This window comes from Rhea pennata, unplaced genomic scaffold, assembly GCF_028389875.1.
Source record: "Rhea pennata isolate bPtePen1 unplaced genomic scaffold, bPtePen1.pri scaffold_47, whole genome shotgun sequence".
Classification (NCBI taxonomy): Eukaryota; Metazoa; Chordata; class Aves; order Rheiformes; family Rheidae; genus Rhea; species Rhea pennata.
This window is the reverse complement of record NW_026907686.1, coordinates 1,020,171-1,038,920: the sequence shown is the minus strand read 5'-3', so window position 1 is coordinate 1,038,920 and position 18,750 is coordinate 1,020,171.

Sequence of the window (18,750 nt, the reverse complement as noted above, 5' to 3'; positions counted from 1 at the left end):
CCTGGCCGTGCTGGGCGCATGGCTGATCTTTGCTCTGCTGAGGCCATTCTGCCTCAGTGCCTCGTGGACCGGCGCAGGCTCCTGGGTGCTGGCCGTGCTTGCGATGTCCCTTGTACCTCCGAGCCTGATAGGCCAGTGCTGGGGCCCTGAGTGCTGGTTTTGCTCGTGACGTCCCTTGTGCCTCGGCGGCTGCCGGACCACTGTTATGTCCTTGGACGCTGCCTCTGTCGGTGAGGACTCTCAGGCCCCAGGGCCTGCTAGGCCAGCGATGTTCACGTGGCTGCTGCTGGTGGGCATGAGCATCTGCTGAATCAGTCACTGCTCTCAGTTTTGTGTGATCTGCCAACTTGTCCAGGATTCATTTGGTCCCATTACCTAGGTCCTTACTGAAGATGTTAAAGAATGTTTGCTAAATTTCTCTTAGGATTCCTTCTTTACTGCCTCCGTTTGGCTGTGCTCCCACATAAACCCAAGAGGTACCGTAAGGCAGAATAATTAGTCCAGGTGCTGCTCGAATGCACAGCGTGGCTGGGATTTTGTGTCATTGCCTTCCTGCAATTTTCCCAGTCCTTCCAAATGATGCCTGCTCTTGCCCCTTCATGCACGCTCAAACTCTACGTGTTGGCCTGCAGTCCACGTCTTCCGCCAGTGTCACAAATGCACAGCAGGCTCCGAGGAAACTGTCTTGCCATCTTGGGCACATTGGAAAGAAGTATGAAATTTACAAAATACTGGAACGGCCGTGCAGTGTCGTAAACCTAAAGAGGCTTTTCGGGCTAAAGAGGAAAGCTGGGAATTTGTTGCACACAACCCTCGTGCCAAAGAAACTGAAAATCTCTCTGGCCACCTGCAAGGAGGTCACAGGCTGCTTCTTGCTGATGGATTTGGAGAGTGTCCCTCAGCAAACCCACACCCAGTGCCAAAATGAGAGACACCGGCAGTTGCCTGAAGAGAAGCAGCCTGGTTGTGCAGTAAACGTGGAGCAGGCAGCACTCGTGTGTGCCTGTTATGGGTAAGGGGCTGCCCAGGGCTGCGGGCAAGGAAGTGCAAAGGCTGGAGGAGCAAATGCAGATCTGTGGGTTTATACAAGTGCTGTGCAGGGCTGGTGTGTGCACATCAGCGGAGCTGCTCAGCCAAGAGCTCTGTGGACATGGGCCCCTTTTTGCTGGTTGTAGGGGCAGAAAGGATTGTTTGTTGGAGCGTATGACAAGGTAAGTGCAGGCACTGCTCCTGTGCCCACAGCTCTTGCCTGCCCTTTTTGGGAAGGCAGATAGTGAGATGCCCAGCACAGACGCTCACTGCAAACTCCCTGGGAGACGTGAGCACTTTCCCTCCAGTTATCACCGGAGGAGGAAGCCTGCTTTTCACTGGCAGCATGGTGGTGAGAGCACTCTGCACGCGACTTCAGAGACCTTGGTTCAAATTAAAAACAGAAGCTGCCCATCAAAGCCCGGTCTGTTCAGCTGAACCCCACCTGCTCCCTTTGGAGCTGCCTTCAAGGTTCAAAGTAAAGGGCAGACAGGAGAGTAAATACAACACAGGCAAAGCAAGGGATGGCAAAGGCCGCCACTTTATCTCTGTATCTTAATGAGCATTTCACTGAGCTTTAATTCTAGAGGAAGCATTTTAAAGTGCCCTGCTAACTTAGGAAAATCTTGCCTTCTAAAACCAGGAAGCTAACTTAGCCTCATTTCTCTCATATTCAGATCATGATTAAGCTTTGTTTCCAAGAGTACTTATTTTTTGGAGTAGGATATGCTCTTTTGGGGCCCCACTTTTATTTTTCTTTTTTGTTTTTAATTTCCTCAGAGCTTAGGTACTAGAGCTGTTCATTGCTGATTAACGATGATGGAGAAGTTACCTAGTAAGGCAAGAGAGACAAAAGGTTTGGAGGATTTTTTTTTTAATCCAGCTATTAACCCTCCGTCATGCAAAGAGAAAACAGGTAAAGATCTTCTCCAATTACAATGTTGCTAACTGCATTTTGAAGTAAAAAATGTGTTGCCTGGGAAGCACCAACCTGTGCAAAAGCTGTAACAGCCGCCATGCCCGTACGGGGAACGGCCCAGGGCAGCACGTGCCACAGCATGGGCTGCAGCAGGGGTCGAGCGGTGCCCCCGACCACAGGGTCCCCAGTTCCCCCCGCCCCCCCAGAGCCATCCTGCGAGGACGGTGGTGGCAGGGCTGAGGCCAGATGCCGTGGAGGAGGGGGCTGTGCCCATTTTTGAGGCGGATCACTGCTGGGAGCCCCCATCCACCCCTGAGGGGATGTTCTGGGCCCCCCTGAGCCCCGTGGTCCAGCCCGGCCCGATTCCATCGCTGTGGGGCAGTTATCGCCGTGGCAACACGGATGCACCAGGCTGCAGGCGCAGTCTGTGGCACTGCGTGGGGCAGCAGGAGGGTCCTGGCTCTCCCCAGAGCGGGACAGGGTCCTGCCCCGCTTGGCGCCAGCGATGAGGAGGCGAGTCAGGCTGGAGAGGAGGGTGCCGCCACCGCAGCAGGTAGGAGGCGCTGGGTGTGTGGGGGTGGGCTGGGAAGCAGGCCAGGGCCATGGGGCTGGGGGCTGGGGTCATTGCTCCCGGCATCTCCAGACTGCTGGGGGGTGGCAGATGGGGACCAAAGCAGTGCCTTGGGTGCTGCTGCCGTGACAGCTGTCGTGTCCTGGGTCCCCACAGCCCTTCCGACCTGAATGCCGCAGACATCCCCTCCGAGGCTCCCTCCCCATCCCAGGAGAGCTTTCCGGGGGGCTTATGCTCCTGCTGGTGAGGGTCCCTGGGGCAAAAACACGTGACTGATGCTCTCCTTTAAAATCCAAACATTGCCTTGGGGTCCAAGCATGTGGCAGGAGTACCTGCAGGGCAGGGGCTCTTTGCATCAAAAGTGAAAGAGCTTTTCCTTTGGTCCAAAAATGCCTGAAGCTACCCAGCGTCAGCCCCATAAAGCCTGTGGGCAAAGATGAGGCTGACACGAGGGTGAAAGGCTGCCACCGACCACTGCAAAGAGCCCTGGGTCCGGGTGGTGCATCCCGCAGGGCTGGAGCCCCAGGGATGCAGTCCCTCACACTGCAGCAGCCCCATTGCGGTGCTGGGGGCCACAAGATGGGCTCCCCTCCCTGATGGCCACACACTCGGGGCTAGCACCTCCGCTCCTCAAGGCACTCTGCCTTGCTCCCCTGGAGAAGAGTGTCCCTGCCCTGTCCTTGACCGAGGCCATGGCAAGGGCACAGAGACACTCAGCTGTGCCCTGTCCCCTCTCCCAGCAGGGCACCGTGCGGCGGTTTCTAACGTTCCTGGGGACCGTCCTCTGGGTCCTGTGGCTGTGGTGTCTCAGCCAGCTGAAGGGCTGGGGGACGGGCAAGCGGACAGCCAGTGGCGGAAAAGCGAAGCTGCAGCACACCCAGCTAGGTAAGAGCCTCCTGGCCAGAAGCACCACTGGCTCCTGGCACTGGAGGCAATGGGGAAGATGCACTGCCCCCCCCCAGCCCAGCCCAGCCCAGGTTCCCGGGACAGCATCTAGGGTCAGACTGTGGCATGGCCCTTCCCCTGCCATGAGGACAGTCCGTGCTGGGGAACACCAGCCGTGGTAGCCCCATCACACACCAGCCTGGTGCATCTTGCAGGAGCCATGTCTGAGCGCTGTGTGCAGCCCTACGTCGCCAGACAAAGATCTGCTGTCCATGGGAAGAAACTGACTGGCTCCTTTGTGGCTGAAATCATGTGTGCCTTGGTGAGTCCCAGCCTGGTGCGGGCTCTGGTGCCCCACCAGTGCCCCATCCCTGATGTCAGCTCGCTTGGTTTTCCTCAGACCTCAGCTCCTACCTCTGGCCAGAGAAGAAAGAAAACACAGGCTTTTGGCAGCCTGTGGCGAAGACCGCCAGATACCCGTGTTCCCTGTGAGGTAGGAGAAAAGGCTCTTTTGTGCGCTTGTTCCGCCATCTTTGTGCCTTCACCACCACCTCCCTGCCTCAGTTTCCCTATCGTGCTGTAGTCATTGCCCCCCAGGAGCTTGCAGGCTAGGTGGGAGGAGAGCCAAGCTCAAGGCTCTGCAACAAGCCAGGTTTGAGATAAGGTGCTGGCCAAAGCTCAGGCTGTAGCAGGGCTGCTCGGGGTGTCTCCAGGGAGGCCATTTCAAGCGAGTGGTGGTGTCGGAGAGGAATGGGACTCTGCAGAGTAACAGTGTAGAAACAGTGTAAGAAAAGAGGCTCCCTCTGGAGCGGTCCTGGGCTGAAAATAGCATGCTCTGCCCAGGCACGTATGGGATGGGGGTTGTGCTGCCAAAGCCCCATCAGAGCAGGATGGGGCGTGGGAGTGGGATGGGGCCCGGGATGAAGATTGGAACCAAGATGGAGCCTGGGATGGAGTGGGCAGGGCAGCTCAAGCACAGCAGTCAGGGTCAGTTGCCCACTGGTGCAACTGAGGAGGCTGGGGTGAGGGCAGCCCCCAGGGGCAGGAGAGGTTGCTTGTGTGTAGAGTGAGGGTAAGAGAGCCCAGGCGCACACAGCAGCGTGCGGGGTGTTAATGCAAAACTGGGAGCTCTGGAAATATGTGCCCCTTCCGAAAAAGTCCTGAATGCCCACCGAGGAACCTGTGGGTGGCTCACCAGCTGTGCTTTTAAAGTGCAAATAGCCTGGGTGCTAGAGAAAGCCGGAACAGAAGAAGGGACACAAGCCCAAGGAGCAGCTGTCTGGCTCCCTAGGAAGCGCTGGGGCTGCGATGGGGCAGCATGCAGGGTGGCAGGGCCCCTTGTGGGGGGACAGGGGTGTCTTGGAGCAGCATGGAGGGCAATGGGCTATCATGGGGCAGTGTTCAGGATGGTGGGGCTGCCATGGGGCAGCATGTGGGGCAGGAGAGCTGTGCGGTGCCACGAAGGGAATGACAGAGTTGCTGGCAGTGCCAGGGCTGCCAGCTGCCCCTGGCGCAGGATCTTCTGCAAGGCCTGGATGTGGGGCCGTGCTTGGGGGGAGCCCCATCCCCCCAGCTTCCCACCTGCCCCTTTGCTCAGCCCGGGCAACCGTGTGTCATTGCAGTCCCTGATGGCAAGCTGCCAGACTCCAAAGCAGACCAGGACGACAGGCCGATGGGAAAACCTGGGTGGCACCATGATGGTGACCGCTGAAACGTTATCGCGTCCCGTCCAGGTAAGAAGAGCACGCTGGGGCCAGGCACAGCAGCAGCATGTCCCGGTGTGCTGAGGAAGGGCTGTGGGAGCGGGGAGATGGGCAGCTTTGGGCACTCGGCAGACCGCGGAGGGGAGAGTCGGGAGCTCATGCTACCTAGCCACCTGGGGAGGGAGCATCAGTGCACAGGCACTGCAGAAAATGGGGGTAACTGGTGGTTCCTCCCCACTTGTGGAGCTAAGGGGAGGATTAAGTCAGGATGTTGTGTCTGGAGCAAAGGAGTGGGTGAAATCAGGGTGTTTCAGGGTTAAAGCCTACTCAGTGCTTTGGGGCAGTGAGCAGATTTATTTCCAGCTTCCCCGCGTGCCGAGACTGTAATTCTCTTTCTTCTCTGAAAGTGCCATAGAAGGCTCCTTCTGAGCCACTGACCTGACAATTTCTATTTTGACAGACTCTGGAGCCATGCAGGATGTGGCTCCCAGTCCACAACCCCAACGTGAAGAATGTAAGCGCCGCTCACAGCCCTCCATGTCCTCAGCTCTGGGCTGCTCTCCTCCCAAGAAGAGCTTGGGTCTGCAGCCTCCCAGAGCTTGTGTCTGCAGCGATGGTGGCGCTGGGGGCACCTGTGGGGCCCCAAGCTGCCACTCCCTGAAGTGACACCCTGTCTGCGTAAGAGTAGCGTGCTGGGGCAAGGCATCGGGACAGTGGGTTCCCTGCTGCAACCAAGGAAGGGCTTGAGGAGTGGGGGGAAGGGAGGCACTGGGGGCCGCACAACCCCTGGGTGGGGAAGGATCATGGACGAGTAAGCCAGGACATGTGTGATGGGAGCCACGGTACAGGGTGCTGTTGGAAGATGGGGCTTTCTGATAGATCTGGACCCACTTCTGGAGCAAAGGATTGGGCAGTATCAGGGTATTTTTGGAGTGGGCGTTGATTGGTGAGCAGTTTGTTGTAGAGTCTTCCCTATGGGCAGAGGTCAGTAGCTAAAACAAAGGGAGGGTTTCACTCCCATCTCACCCAGAGGCAAGCAGCACATGAGCATCCCAAGGATGAATGTCCCCATGCAAGTGTTTAGGAAAGTGAGGAGTAGAGGAGCCTCCCCCCGATGCCGGTGGGAAGGAGGATGTTAGGTGCAGGATCCTGGTCCCTTGTCTTGTGCGTGTACAGTGCAGGGGTAAGTAAAAGGCTTAATTCTGATGGGTCCTGCCAGAGATGTGCCTGGAAGATGAGGAATATGCCAACGCACCCCAGGCCACCTGCTGTGCCAAGTCCTGCCAGGAGTCCACAGCCCATGCTGGAGTGGGCCAGGAGCCCAGAGCCACGGGCCTGCTCGCCCCTGCCAATTGCCATTGACAGCACAGCACCGACAGCGCCCACTTTGGACACGTTGTCTGCTGGACCCAGGACATCCCCCAGAGGCAGGAGAAGCCCGCAGCCTCACTGGAGGTAAAGGGGGTTCCGTGTGTCCCTCGGACAGGTGGGCGGGCAGCAGTGCATGGAGGGGAGTGGAATGCAGTGGAGCATCCAGGCCCCAGCAGTGTAAATAGGCATGGCAAGTGGGGAGGGCAATGGGAGCAGTTTGTGGTGAGTCCTCACAGGCTGGGGACTTGCTGGGGCTGTGTTGTTGTGATTATTCTTTGGGGTTATTGCCTGTGATGGGATATGCATGTTGTCCTTGGGAGGTCACTGCCAATCTCCAGAAGGCGGAAGAAGGCTGCTTCTGACTTCTTGTACCAAATGTTTCTTCTTTTTTAGCTCCTGGAAAGGATCACAACACCGATCCAAGGCCAAAAAACAACTGGGAACGACATAAGCATCCATCATATCCCTCAACATCCTCACTCTTCTGTTGTTCTACCTCTGGGTAGCTTGGTAAGCCTCTCTAGATGAGCGGAGATTGTCCAGCACAGATTTTTCTTAAGAAAAGCCATATAAAAACTACTGAAAAAAAATCAGGGTGTGCAAATGGACAGCAGGCAAGAACAAACACTACCAGCAGCACCCACAGGCAGTGCCCACGGGGAGATGGCTGCCAAGCCGGGAACGGGCCGAGGGACACAGGCTCTTCGCTCCGTGTGTGCTGAGAGCAGGCAGATGGGGTTGCAGGGAGCTGGGCGGGATGCGTCAGCCAGGGTTGACGGTGGCAGTGTTGGAGACTGCTCCCTGGCAGCTGGCAAGCTGCTCCCCGCCACAGGCAAGACACTGCTGTCCCTGGAAAGCTGCAGGGAGAAAACCTTCCAAGCTGGTGTTGAAGCAAAGGAAGAGACGGATGCTCTTGCTGAGCTGCCGTCAGAGTCGTGGGATGCCTCTGCTCTGTGCTGCTCTTAGCTGCATAGGAAAGGGGCTGAGGAGAGATGGGAGGGAGGCATCTCAGCAGTGGGGTGATGCTGCCACTTGCCACGTGCGCCCCCAGGACTAGTGCTGGCTTCATCGCCCTTCCTGCAAATGCCTCCCTCCCTTTTTCAGGCTCAGAAGAGGGCGAGGAGGACCACATCAGATCATCAGACAGAGCAGGACGTGGTGACCAGCGTCATCGGCGCCCAGGTATCAGGAAAGCCCTGAGCTGAGGCCAGAGACCTTGTCAGGAAGGGCTTTGGAGGGTCTGTGGCACCGGGCGCAGGTCCTGGGCTTGTGGGGGAGCACAGTGTCACGTTGAGCCCCTGCACCAGAACGCCTGTATCAGAGGAGCCATGGCTCTGGGGCCGAGAGGGAGATCATCTTGCCTTGTGTCATTGCCCCGCCAACCAGACCCATCCTTTCTCCCTTTCCTCTTGGCCTCATTCTGACTGCATCTTCAGACCAGGCTTGGGGCAGGCGTGTGGTGTATTCACACCTTTCTCTGAAGGGCAAGCTGCTTTCACAGCCATGCAGCTCCCCCATAACGCTCCTGAGAAAGGTGCCATAGTGGCTGTGCTGCCAGCATCGTATTCAGCTCTGTGTGCCAGCCAGCTCACTTCTGAGGCGGGGACCCCCACAGCCAAGGCATCTCTTGTCCTCCTAGGTTTTCACCACCTCCCTCCTTGGGGCTCCTGTAGAGTCCATGGACTGGTGCTCTGAAGCAGGGGCAAGAAGGAGAAAGCTAAGACCCCACTACCAGTCCAAGCTAAGAAGGTGAGAGCCTGTGTACAGCAGGCAGCAGGCATACGCGGGGCTGTTCAAGCCTCCCAGGCGCTCCTGCCATATCCCCGAGCGCAGCCAACCGCCAACATTGCTCACAGGTCAGGAACAGACTGGGGCTGGCAGTGGGGGGCGGCATGGGGTTCTTGCTCAGCGCCCACAGCCGGGGCAGGGACTTGCCCCCATGCAAGTTGTGGCTAGGGGTTGCAAGACAGGCCTGGCACTGGTGTGCTCTAGGTCGCTCCTTCTCCCAAGGGCCAAGTCACACGGCAGCCTGGGCCATGCTCCACCAGCCCCTGATGCCAAGGCTGTGCTGCCACCTGTGTGGTGGCAGTGGGCCTCAGAGGGATGTGGGGGGATCACTCTGGGCTCCTTCCCCAGTGCTGAGCCCAGCACATGTGACTGTAGGACACAGCAATCCCTGACTGATCTGACATCAGGAGCCCACATCCCTGCGCTGCTGACCTTCAACAGACCACAGCAAGGAGGTACGCTAAGGGCCGTGCAGTTCAGAGGGGGCCACCCTGCACCCCCGCTCCCCACCACGGCTGGGGAAAGGGTCTCCTCGGGAGGGAGCAGTGGGGGAGAGGAGTGCCCGAGAGACGGCTCCTGCCAGCAGACAGCCCAGCCGTGGGCGCTCCCAGTCCTTCGGGCTGGCATGCACTGGTAACACAGACAGGAGGGCGCACCAGCCACCAACAGCTTTACCAGCCCCCTCCCTTAGCACAGAGCACTGAACACAGCCACGAGGAGAAAACAAAGTATTTGATTAAGGCAGCTACAAATGGACTTTTATAATGCTGCGCAGAGTTTTAGCAGTCTGGGAAAAGGGGCCTCAATCTACTATCTAAAAGACTGGAAAATGCTGGGATGGTGCCAAAAGACAGGGACTGCTGCAAAGGACAGCACTGTCTTGTATGCTGTAACACCTGGCAAAGTAGAGGGGGTAGACGCTGAGCCCCAGCGCTTCCTGTGCAGCACCAACTTCTACTTCTGCTCCAATTCAGCACAAACGTGCTCCCCCGAGGCTTGTTTCGAGGAGCGTCCTGGTTGGAAATGCTGTCGTGGGAGAATAACCTCCTGGCAAAGACACTGTATTACAGGCACCCAAGCTTTTCACTGCCACCAAAACCATGGGCCTGCAGGCCTCCTTGATCATTCTCTTGGCAAAACCAGGAGTTTTAGTCAGAAACAACTGTTGTAATCTGTAATGCATCATTGTCTTTAGCCTCCAAAGATGGACAGCGTTGGATTGCGAGCCTTCAGGAGCCACGAGGAAGACAGAGCGTAGCCAGCAGTCATCCCCCGCGGCCGCCCACAATCGCCACTTCAGCCACTAGCGAGAAAAACAAAATCAGGAGAATAGTGGAGGGGAGAGCCAAGATAGAGCGTAGAAGGGCTATAAGGCAAAAGGCTCATAAGGCAATAGGCTCATAATCTGGTACTATACTACCTGCAGATTTCTGATAGATACAGTCCTGTGTAAATTGTACTGTAGCCTGACAGATTAAACTATAGTGTAAATTTTACTATATGCTGTTAAGTTGTATTACAAGTATGTAATAATGAATACACAAATAAAACTATGACATTCTGCATGGGGAGCTGAGTGATGCTGCTGGGGAGGCCCTGGGCAGGGAGCTCTGTGTAACCCGGGAACTCTCCGAACGCTGCAGGGTCCCTCTTCCAACATTGCCTGGGAGCGGGGTGGGGAGGAGGTAGCAGGATCCCATGCCAGGGCCTGATCCCTGCTGCCCCCTCCCTGCCCGGCCCCCACAGCCTCCTGAGCTGCAGCGAGGCACCGCGAGGCCTTTGGGGGGATGTGAGGAGACTCCCCAGCCCCGAGCGCGGCTGGCTCTGTGCCCCGACCAGGCAGCTGGACATGCGGCCCCTGGGGCCGGCAGCGGACGGGCAGCTGTCCACACGGGGCCGGGTGCCAGGGACCTTCCTTGCACCGCCGTGCCCCGCGGCTGGGCGCTGGCAGGTCACTGTCACCCCGGGAGCTGAAACCCTCTGGGCCGTGGGGCCTTCTATGCCCCCCGCCTCCAGTCAGGGTCTGCTCCTCTCAGGACCCCTCATCTGCCCTCCCGTGCAGCCCATGGCCCCGCCATGTCCTTCTGTCTGGAAGTTTCGTCAGGATTTAGCAGAATTTGGGGCACAGTGACATTGTTAAGATTGATCTCAATCTTCCTTCATGAATGTTAAGAAAATCTTATAACCATCAATTAATAATTACATGATGTGAGTACTCATCAATTTAAATAAATACATGGAAATACAAATGCTGTGAGAGCTTTTTTCAAAAATCTTTTCAAGTTATTTTTTTGGAAGGGCTCCTTCCGCCTTACCACCAAGCTTATACTTTCCAGAGGGCGCTTCAGGGGGCTCCGATGACTATTTTGCTCTTTTTTGCTCCAGCAGAGGTTGGGCTCAGTGCTGATGGAGAGGGAAGGTCTTGGTAGGGGGCGAGAGCTTCCTCGGTGGCTCCTCGGGTATGGGTCTCCCCCACAACCCCCTTGGTGTGTCTTTCCGTGCACCCCAACACTCTCCTGCTGCCTTTTGGAGAAACCCAGATCCCTCTAAAGGATATGGTATCTGGCAAAATATCTCCCCTCAGACCACTTTTTCCCCTGCCTTGGGGTTGGTGATATCGGACAAGGTTCAGCTGACAGTCAAAGCCCAGGATAGGGGTTGGCACAGAGAAAGCCTCAAGCTCTCAAAAGGCACGTGCAGGCCCCTGGGTGGCCGACAACATCTACCCTGGCCAGCACGCTCAAGCTCTCCGCTGTCGCAAGCGTGTCTCTTCCAGTGTTGGCATCCACAGAGGTTTCAGAGCTGTGCTCTGGCAGGAGGTCAGAGGAGGGAATGGCTTTGGCGGTTGCGGAGTGGGGAGAGGCTTTGGGAAGGGCTGGGGTTTGGCATACAGTTTCCAGCAATCAGCTAAGGTGTGTTTTAGAGCTTGGGGTTAGAGGACTGGGCTAAGGCTGGAGTTTGGGGCTTACACATTAAGGCTAGGCATAAGAGCTAGCGACTAGAGTGACTCTTGGGGAAAGATCTGAGGATTACCTGTAAGGCATTACAGGTTTGGATCTGGGCTTCGTGATTAGAGTATGGGATGGGGACTAAAATAAGGCATTGAGGGTTAGGGTAGGCTTTAGGGTTAGAGGTAGTGCTTAAGGTCAGTGGTTAGACTTGGCTGCAAGGGCCTCACCCAAGTGGTCTCACAGTCACCGACCTCATCACCAGTACTTGAATCGCCTATACCTCCCCCAAATCTGTTACCTATTACTACCACTCGCTGTGATCTCGCTAATTCACAGGATGCCCCACTGTGCGAAACAAACCTCATCTGTACGCGCTCATTAGATCAAAAAGCAAACCAAGGGTTGATCCCTTCCCTACAGACTAGCGCTAAAATAACATTCCTCACCTTCTCAATCATTACAGCCGGTGCCGCTACCGCCCCTCTGAGTGTCTCCAGAGAAGGAGACTCCACAGCCTCTCTGGGAAACCTGTTCCAGCGCTGGGTCTCTCTCGCAGTGAAGAAGTTCTTCCTTACATTCAGGCGGAACTTCCTGTGCTTCAGTTTGTGCCCGTTGCCTCTTGTCTGTCGCTTGGCACCGCTAAAAAGAGTCTGGCCCCACCCTCTTGACACCCCCTCCACGGCATTTCTGTACATTGACAAGATCCCCTCTCAGTTTTCTCTTCTCCAGGCTAAACAGGCCCAGCTCTCGCAGCCGTTCCTCAGAGGGCAGATGCTCCAGTGCCCCGATCAGCTCTGTAGTCCTCCGCTGGACTCTCTCCAGTCGCTCCACGTCTCTCTCGTACTGGGGAGCCCAGAACCGGATGCAGTACTCCAAGGAGGCCTCACCAGGGCTGAGAGCAGCAGAATCACCTCCCTTGACCTGCTGGCAACACCCTTCCTAATGCACCGCAGGTTACCTTTGGCCTTCTTGGCCACAAGAGCACATTGCTGGCTCATGGTCAACTTGCTCTCCACCAGCACTCCCAGGTCCTTCTCTGCAGAGCTGCTTTCCAGCAGGTCAGCCCAAACCATCCTCGTGCTCTCCGTCAGTCTCCCATCCGTGCCGCCTCTCTCTCCCTCCAGCCCCACGGCTCGCCTCGACCCTGCGCTCTGGCGTGCCTGGGAGTCCATTGCGCACTGGGAGCAGGTGTTTGCCTGCTGCTTCTTGTCCCTCCTCAGGATCCTCTCCTGGGGACCTGCCTCTCTGGCACCAAAGGCAGCAGCTGCCTCCTGATCCAGCCGCTCTCCTCAGAGTGAGGACCCCGGGGGCCCTGCTCACAGCGGGGACACAGTCCCCATGGAGACCACCCCATCACAGTGGCCTTGTGGGCACCATGCCACCACCATCACAAAGCCCTGCGGCTCCCGTGGCAACAGCCCTCTCCACGGCATTTTGGCATGGCAGCACCCCTCTGCCGGTATCTCAGAAGGAAAAACTCAAGGTGGCAAAAAATGACCGTGTCCTCCAGTCCAGCTTTTACCCAGAGACACGTTTCATGTGGGTCCTTCACTCACACCTCGCCAACATTTGATTCCCAGCAGACACAAAGCAGAACCCAGCCTCCTCCAGGGAACACCCAGGGATAACTACAGGCTGAACAGGGGCTGGGGAAGCTCTGGGGGGAAGGACCAGCCGTGGCAGGGCAGGCTCATCCCCCCATGGAGAGGGGGCTGCGAGGGGAAGGGCTGCTCACCGCTCCCGCTCGACCCCAGGACACTTCGCAGGGGCTTCTCAGGAAGAAGCTCCAGGCAGGGATGACACCAAAGCCAAGGAGCTTCCCCACGTCTCTGCTTTCAGGTCCCTGCTGCTGGGGTGGGGGGAAGGGAGCCTGGACAAGAACCCAAGACTCCAAAACTAGCGGAGAGACTAGCAGGTCTGCAAGGAAGCTCAGAAAGTGCCTTCCCCCACTCCCCACCCACGCACAGCACCAGCAGCACCTTTGCTGGCCCCAGCAGGATCTGTCCCCACTGCCCCTGAGCACCTGCCAACACACAGATGTCCCTCAACACTGCCCTGCTGCCAGGAGGCGTCTGTGGGGCAGAGCTGAGCACACAGGGCTGTGATGGGGCTGTGGGTCAGTGCTCTCCTGAGGAGACGTCACTTTCAGATCAACTGTCCCTGGGGAGGTGTCCTGAGGGGCTCGAGTGCCCTCCAGAAGGGCACAGATCTCCTGCAGTCGCTTTGCTGCAATACCTGAGGCAGTCGCTTTGCTGCAATACCTGAGAGCCTGGTTCTGGCCATGGCCGTCAGGACCCTCTGCGCGTCCTGCTCCTCACGGTGCCCACAGCCGGGCTGGGCGCAGAGAGGAGCTGGGGACCTGCCCCGGGGAAAGCAGGGCTGTCAGCAGGGGCACCGGGGCGCTGGCAGCCTCCTGCCTCCTGCCTGGCGCCCACAAAAGCACCGCTGCACCCGCGGCCTCTCCTCACAGCAGGGACGGCGCTGAGAAACAGCCGCTGCCGTCGGCACCGAGCCGCGGGGCCGCCAGGAGAAGGGGCGCAAGAGCCGGGGGCTGCCGGGGGCCGGAGGCGGCCCAGGCCGGGCCGGGCCTTCCCCAGCCGCTGCTGCCACACAGCCGGGCTGCGCCGGCTCCGCCTGCCCCCGCGCGCACGGCCGCTCGCTCTGCCCAGCCCGCGGCCCTTGGCCCCGGCGCGGCAGCTCCCGGCGCTGCGGCTAAAGGCTCCGGGTGGCCCCGGGCCGGGAGACGCTGCCCCGCGGCAGCAGCCGCCTCTCGCCCCCTCCCTGCCCGAGGGGCCCGGGCAGCCCCGGACCCGCCCCCGCCCCACCCCTCACGGCCCTCCTCTGGGCCACTGCGCATGCTCCGCCCTGCCCAGACACACCACGCCCCTCTTGGCCACGCCCCTCCCCTCATGGCCACGCCCCTCCCCACCCGGCCCCTGCACCACGCACGTGCACTGCTGCCTCCCTCCAGCCCCTCCCTGGTGTCCCGCCCCGGGAGGCCACGCCCCATGGGAGCCACTGGGGGAGAGCGGGGTGGGCAGGGCTGCAGGGTGAGAGGTGTCACTTCCGGGTGTGGGGGCGGGGCCTGTGTGCCCACGGCTGCCGGTGCTGCTGCGTGGGGAGATGCTGCTGCCGCAGGGCCCCGCTCTGCCCCGGGGCCTGGGCGAGTCTGCGGGAGGGGAGGGGAGGGGAGAGGAGAGGAGAGGGGAGGAGAGGAGGGACGGGAGAGAAACCTCTGCGCTGCGCTGGGGGCAGCTGCTGCCTGTGAGCACCCCGGGGACGCGGCGGGGTTTTTCAGCCCGCACTGTGGCCTGGCGGGTGCTGAGAAGCCCTGAGCTGTGAGAGCTGCAGCTCTGGGGACCGCGCAGGCAGCAGGGCAGGAGGGAGAGGAACAGAGCAGCTGCTGCGTGTGCTGCTTCTGCCCCAGGATGTTCTCCCCTCGCGGAAAGCTGGAACACCCTGGGTGTGTGTGGGGAGAGTGCTGGGGGAAGTGGACAGGCAGGAGCTGCTGCTGCACTGTGCTGGGGCAGTGAAGTGTACGGTTTCCTTGATCAACCTGTGAAAATGTGACTTTTTTGTTCAGTTTTCAATTAAGAGGAGTCACAAGCTGTCATGTGCAGTAACGGGGAGAAAAGAGAGCTGTGAAAAGAGTAGGGCCTGAGGCCTGAGCTAACTATGTGCAGAGTTGAAGCACTTTGTTGAAAGCGTCCTCTCTTCCTGCAGTTGCTAAGGGGGAAAGCAAAAGGCTGGCCACAAATGGCAGTGTCTTTGCTAGACCAAGGAGAAGGTCGTGAACACAGCCTTGCATGGAAAGTATTTTCAAAGGATTTACAGGTAGGTCCCATTTTCTCAGTTTATTTCCAATACTGCTCCACACCAGTAAGCTTATTCCTTTCTCCCAGGCCCTTGGTAAACCCTAAATGGTGAAGCCATTTGATGGTAGCCCTCTCATCGAGGTGTATGTTCCATCTAGAGACAGAGGGATCTAAGCGTAGACTCACTCTTGCTTCTGTGTTGTGTCCAGCCGTGTTCCCTGGCTGTGGCTACTTTAGAAGATCTGAGATGTCGCCATGCATTTCCAAATTGTGAAGAGAAAATGCTCTACGTGTGTGATCACACCACTTCTAAACCCCCAAGTGTCTGAGAAAGGACAGAGCCAGGGTCTCACAGATGCTGAGCGCTCTGCGAAAGCTGGAGAAAGGGGTGCTTCTGTTCAAGAGTGGGTCTTGTTACCGTAGCCACACCTTTAAACTGTAGCTATGTCTGCATGTCACACTGAGAAGGTTGACTGGTGCTTTGTGTCTGTGGGAAGGCTGGTGCAGGCAAGTTGTGACTGAAGACAGCTCCACTGAAACTGATGTTGTGCTCAAAGTTGAGCCGGGGGACACAGAAATATTTTGCCTTCTTGATCTTTACCTTCCATCGAAAGGTCCATACCAGACCATGCGGAATGAGAATGTATCTTTCTAGGACTAGGTTTGTGTTTACCATCTACCCCACACTATTTTCTGCTTGACCTTAGAAGCATGTTGAGAGCAACTGTTCCCTGTGTTCAGTGGAAGGTGCAGTTGAAAATATCAGTTCTGTTGTAGGAAGTTTCTGTGCAGCAGACACAAAAGGGAGATGATCCAGTAGAGATGGTGCCAGGTGGTTTTGGGAGCAGAAGAGTTGAAAAGAAGGGATTTTGTGGAAGAAAGAGTGGAGAATCCTTAAGAGTGTTGGCTAGTGCCAGCAGGAGGGATCCCAAGTCAGCAGTGCCGTGGATGGCAGGTTGTGTGCCTCTGCGCGTGGGCAGCAGCAAGAGCATTTCACCTGAAAGTGTTAAAATCTCTTGTCTGAAAAAGTCTAAATGAGGCAGAGCCTTTGTGCTACTATAGCTTTTGTTGGAAGCTAGGAAATAAAACGAGCTCTCTCTGGAAAGTAGCAGGTGTGGGAGGAATCTTCTGTGTAAAACTGGAGGTCTGTAACGTGTGAAGGTGTCCTGAATTGTGCCCTGAGGAGAGGTCAGGTTAAATTAGTTTGGTGACAAACAAGCTGCTTCTGCATCCTGCAGTTCATAAGAATGCCATGTGTACACATTTACTACTGTCCCAAAGAGGGTGTTTTTTCTTGTATCCTGTTTATTACTTAAATAATAGCTCACAGGTACATCTTTTGACCTGTCTGAGATTATTAAGAAAACATATGTGTTTTGTAATTACTTTTGAGCATGTCCTGGAAGTAGGGGACTAATTTGGTCCGAGGTGGAGTGTCAAGATTTAACCTCTAGCAGCTGCCTTGCTTCTGTGCTCATCAGTTTTGACATGGTATCTGACAGGCCTGTTTGTCAGAGTTCAGGCTTCCTGCTCAGCCAGTGAGTGTTCGGAAGCTGTCTGCATTGTCACCCGTAAACTGGCAGTCTCGTACGTGTAATTGGCCTTGAAGGTTGACTTGTGGTTTTTCTCTTAACACTTTGTCGTCCCTCAGCGCAGCTATGAAGGGTGGTGATCGTGGGGGGCCCCAGTGGTCTCAGAGAAACGATCTGGTTGTGTAGAGTCTCTTCTTCCAGCACTGGATTGAATGCCTGAAAAGCACAATGTGTTTGGGATACTACGAGTTACACTTGTAGGCCTCTCCCCTGAAAAGCTCGTGCTATTTCCAGGAACTCCTCAGGTTAAAAAAAAAGGAGAAAAAGAAAAAGCCAAGAAGGGATTAATCCTTTCTCTGTAGACTCACTAAAATATTAATTTTCTAGTTACATGTGCTAGTTCACTGATGCATTAACATGATAATTCATTAAGTTGCATGCTTACGATCAGTAGTTACCTGACTGACAGTGAGAGCTCTCATTCTTCCTCCTCCTTCACAATGCAGGTGTGCTCTGAATTGCACACCGGTCCGGTCCTTTTGGTTACTGGGAAAGGATTGACTTAATTCCAAAGAGTTCCAGACTTGGCAGGTATAAACAAAGAATTACTGAGAAACCTGCAAGGACAGCAGACCTCCTTGTTTTTGCCCGTGAGGATGTGGTGTTTGTGTCTGCTCTCGCTGTAGCCTAGTGGTGCTGCCCCAGCCTACCTCAGGCCTCAGCATGAGGCAGGTGTTAGGTGCAAAGGCTGAGGCAGAGTGAAGAGTCCCATCTCTGGTGACAGTGAAAGTACTCCTTTTGGGGGCAGTAGGAGCATCTACAGGGGCATCTTCAGTGCCTGTGTATTTGCTTGGTGTTCAGAGTCTGCAGCTTGCAGTCTTCCTCCCCAGTAGATCACCAAGGACTTTACAGAGGAGGTGCTGGTGGCTTCCCCCTTTTCCAACGAGTGAAAGCGACACAGCAAAAGAGAAGGGCTCCTGCCATGCGTTGAGGGAAGAAAGTGGGATAGGACATGAGCTCTTCTTTCTCTTTTCTCTTTTTTTCTCTTGCTGCTCCCAAAGAATAGTGCTGGAAGCTGATGTGATGTTTTCCGTTGTCTGTGTGTGCAATGGAGGTTGTAGCCAGAAAATGCAGAAAGTGCCCCTCTTAACCCTGAGGTGATTCATCACATGGACCAGTTGGATTCTTTTAAGAGGAATTGTATCTTTTTTTGGAGCGATTAGGCAAAAAAGCTAAATAGTTCAACGCAGAATTCTACTATCCCTATGCTTTGCAGTAGGCTCTTCAGTAAGATAACCCTTATCACAGAATATGTATAAATAGAGGCCCTGATGGGGTTTCCTTGCCTTGCTTTAACATCAGAGATGTGTTCTGTTGAGTGTATCTGTAGGTAAACTGAGGCAGCAATACATTTGTGTGCTTGAAAAAATTCTACAGAAGCAGAACTTACAGAAATTCTTACAGAAGCAGTAAAAGGTAGTTTCTGAAGAATTTTTAAAACCTATATGTAGACTATACGTAGACTCAAAGTATAGGAAACTCCTTGCCATAAGTGAAGGCTTAGTGTCGGGTGTGATAAAAGGAAAGTACACAAACCGTGTCCTAGTTATAAAACGTTGTCCGCAGCGTATAGCTCTCAGCTGATCCTGAAGTTGGACCGCATAAGCTATTAAACTGTCTGGCAGGGGGTCATTATATGGGGGTCATTCAGGCAGGATCTGCTCTCATTAACATTGGAGAGGGTTTCCTAGGGACTATTTGCCTCTGATTCATTAATGGGAGGCAAGCCACTTTCTGAATACTTTCAGTCAGCCGCTTGATGTTAGCCATGTCAGTGCTGACTGGGTCTCCCCTCTCTAAGGGGTCTAAACCTCCTGCCCGATATGCTGCCCTTTGGGTTAGGGACCAAGGCTCCCGAGGGTCGTTCGCAGTGACAAATACCCCAGGTCCCCAATAACCCCGAGCTTCTTCCTCCGACAACATTATACGATCTCCGCCGGTAAGCGAGACTCTCCAGACATACTCAGTTTCTGTTTCTCCTGGTTCCCTAGAATATTTCTCCCAAATTTTGGCTAACTCTGTAGAGGAGTGGGGAACAGTACAGATTGTAACTTTGGCGCTATGTCATCTCTACTATCTGCTTTTATTAGGGGTCTCAACACTACCTCCCCCTTCTTAGGATATTT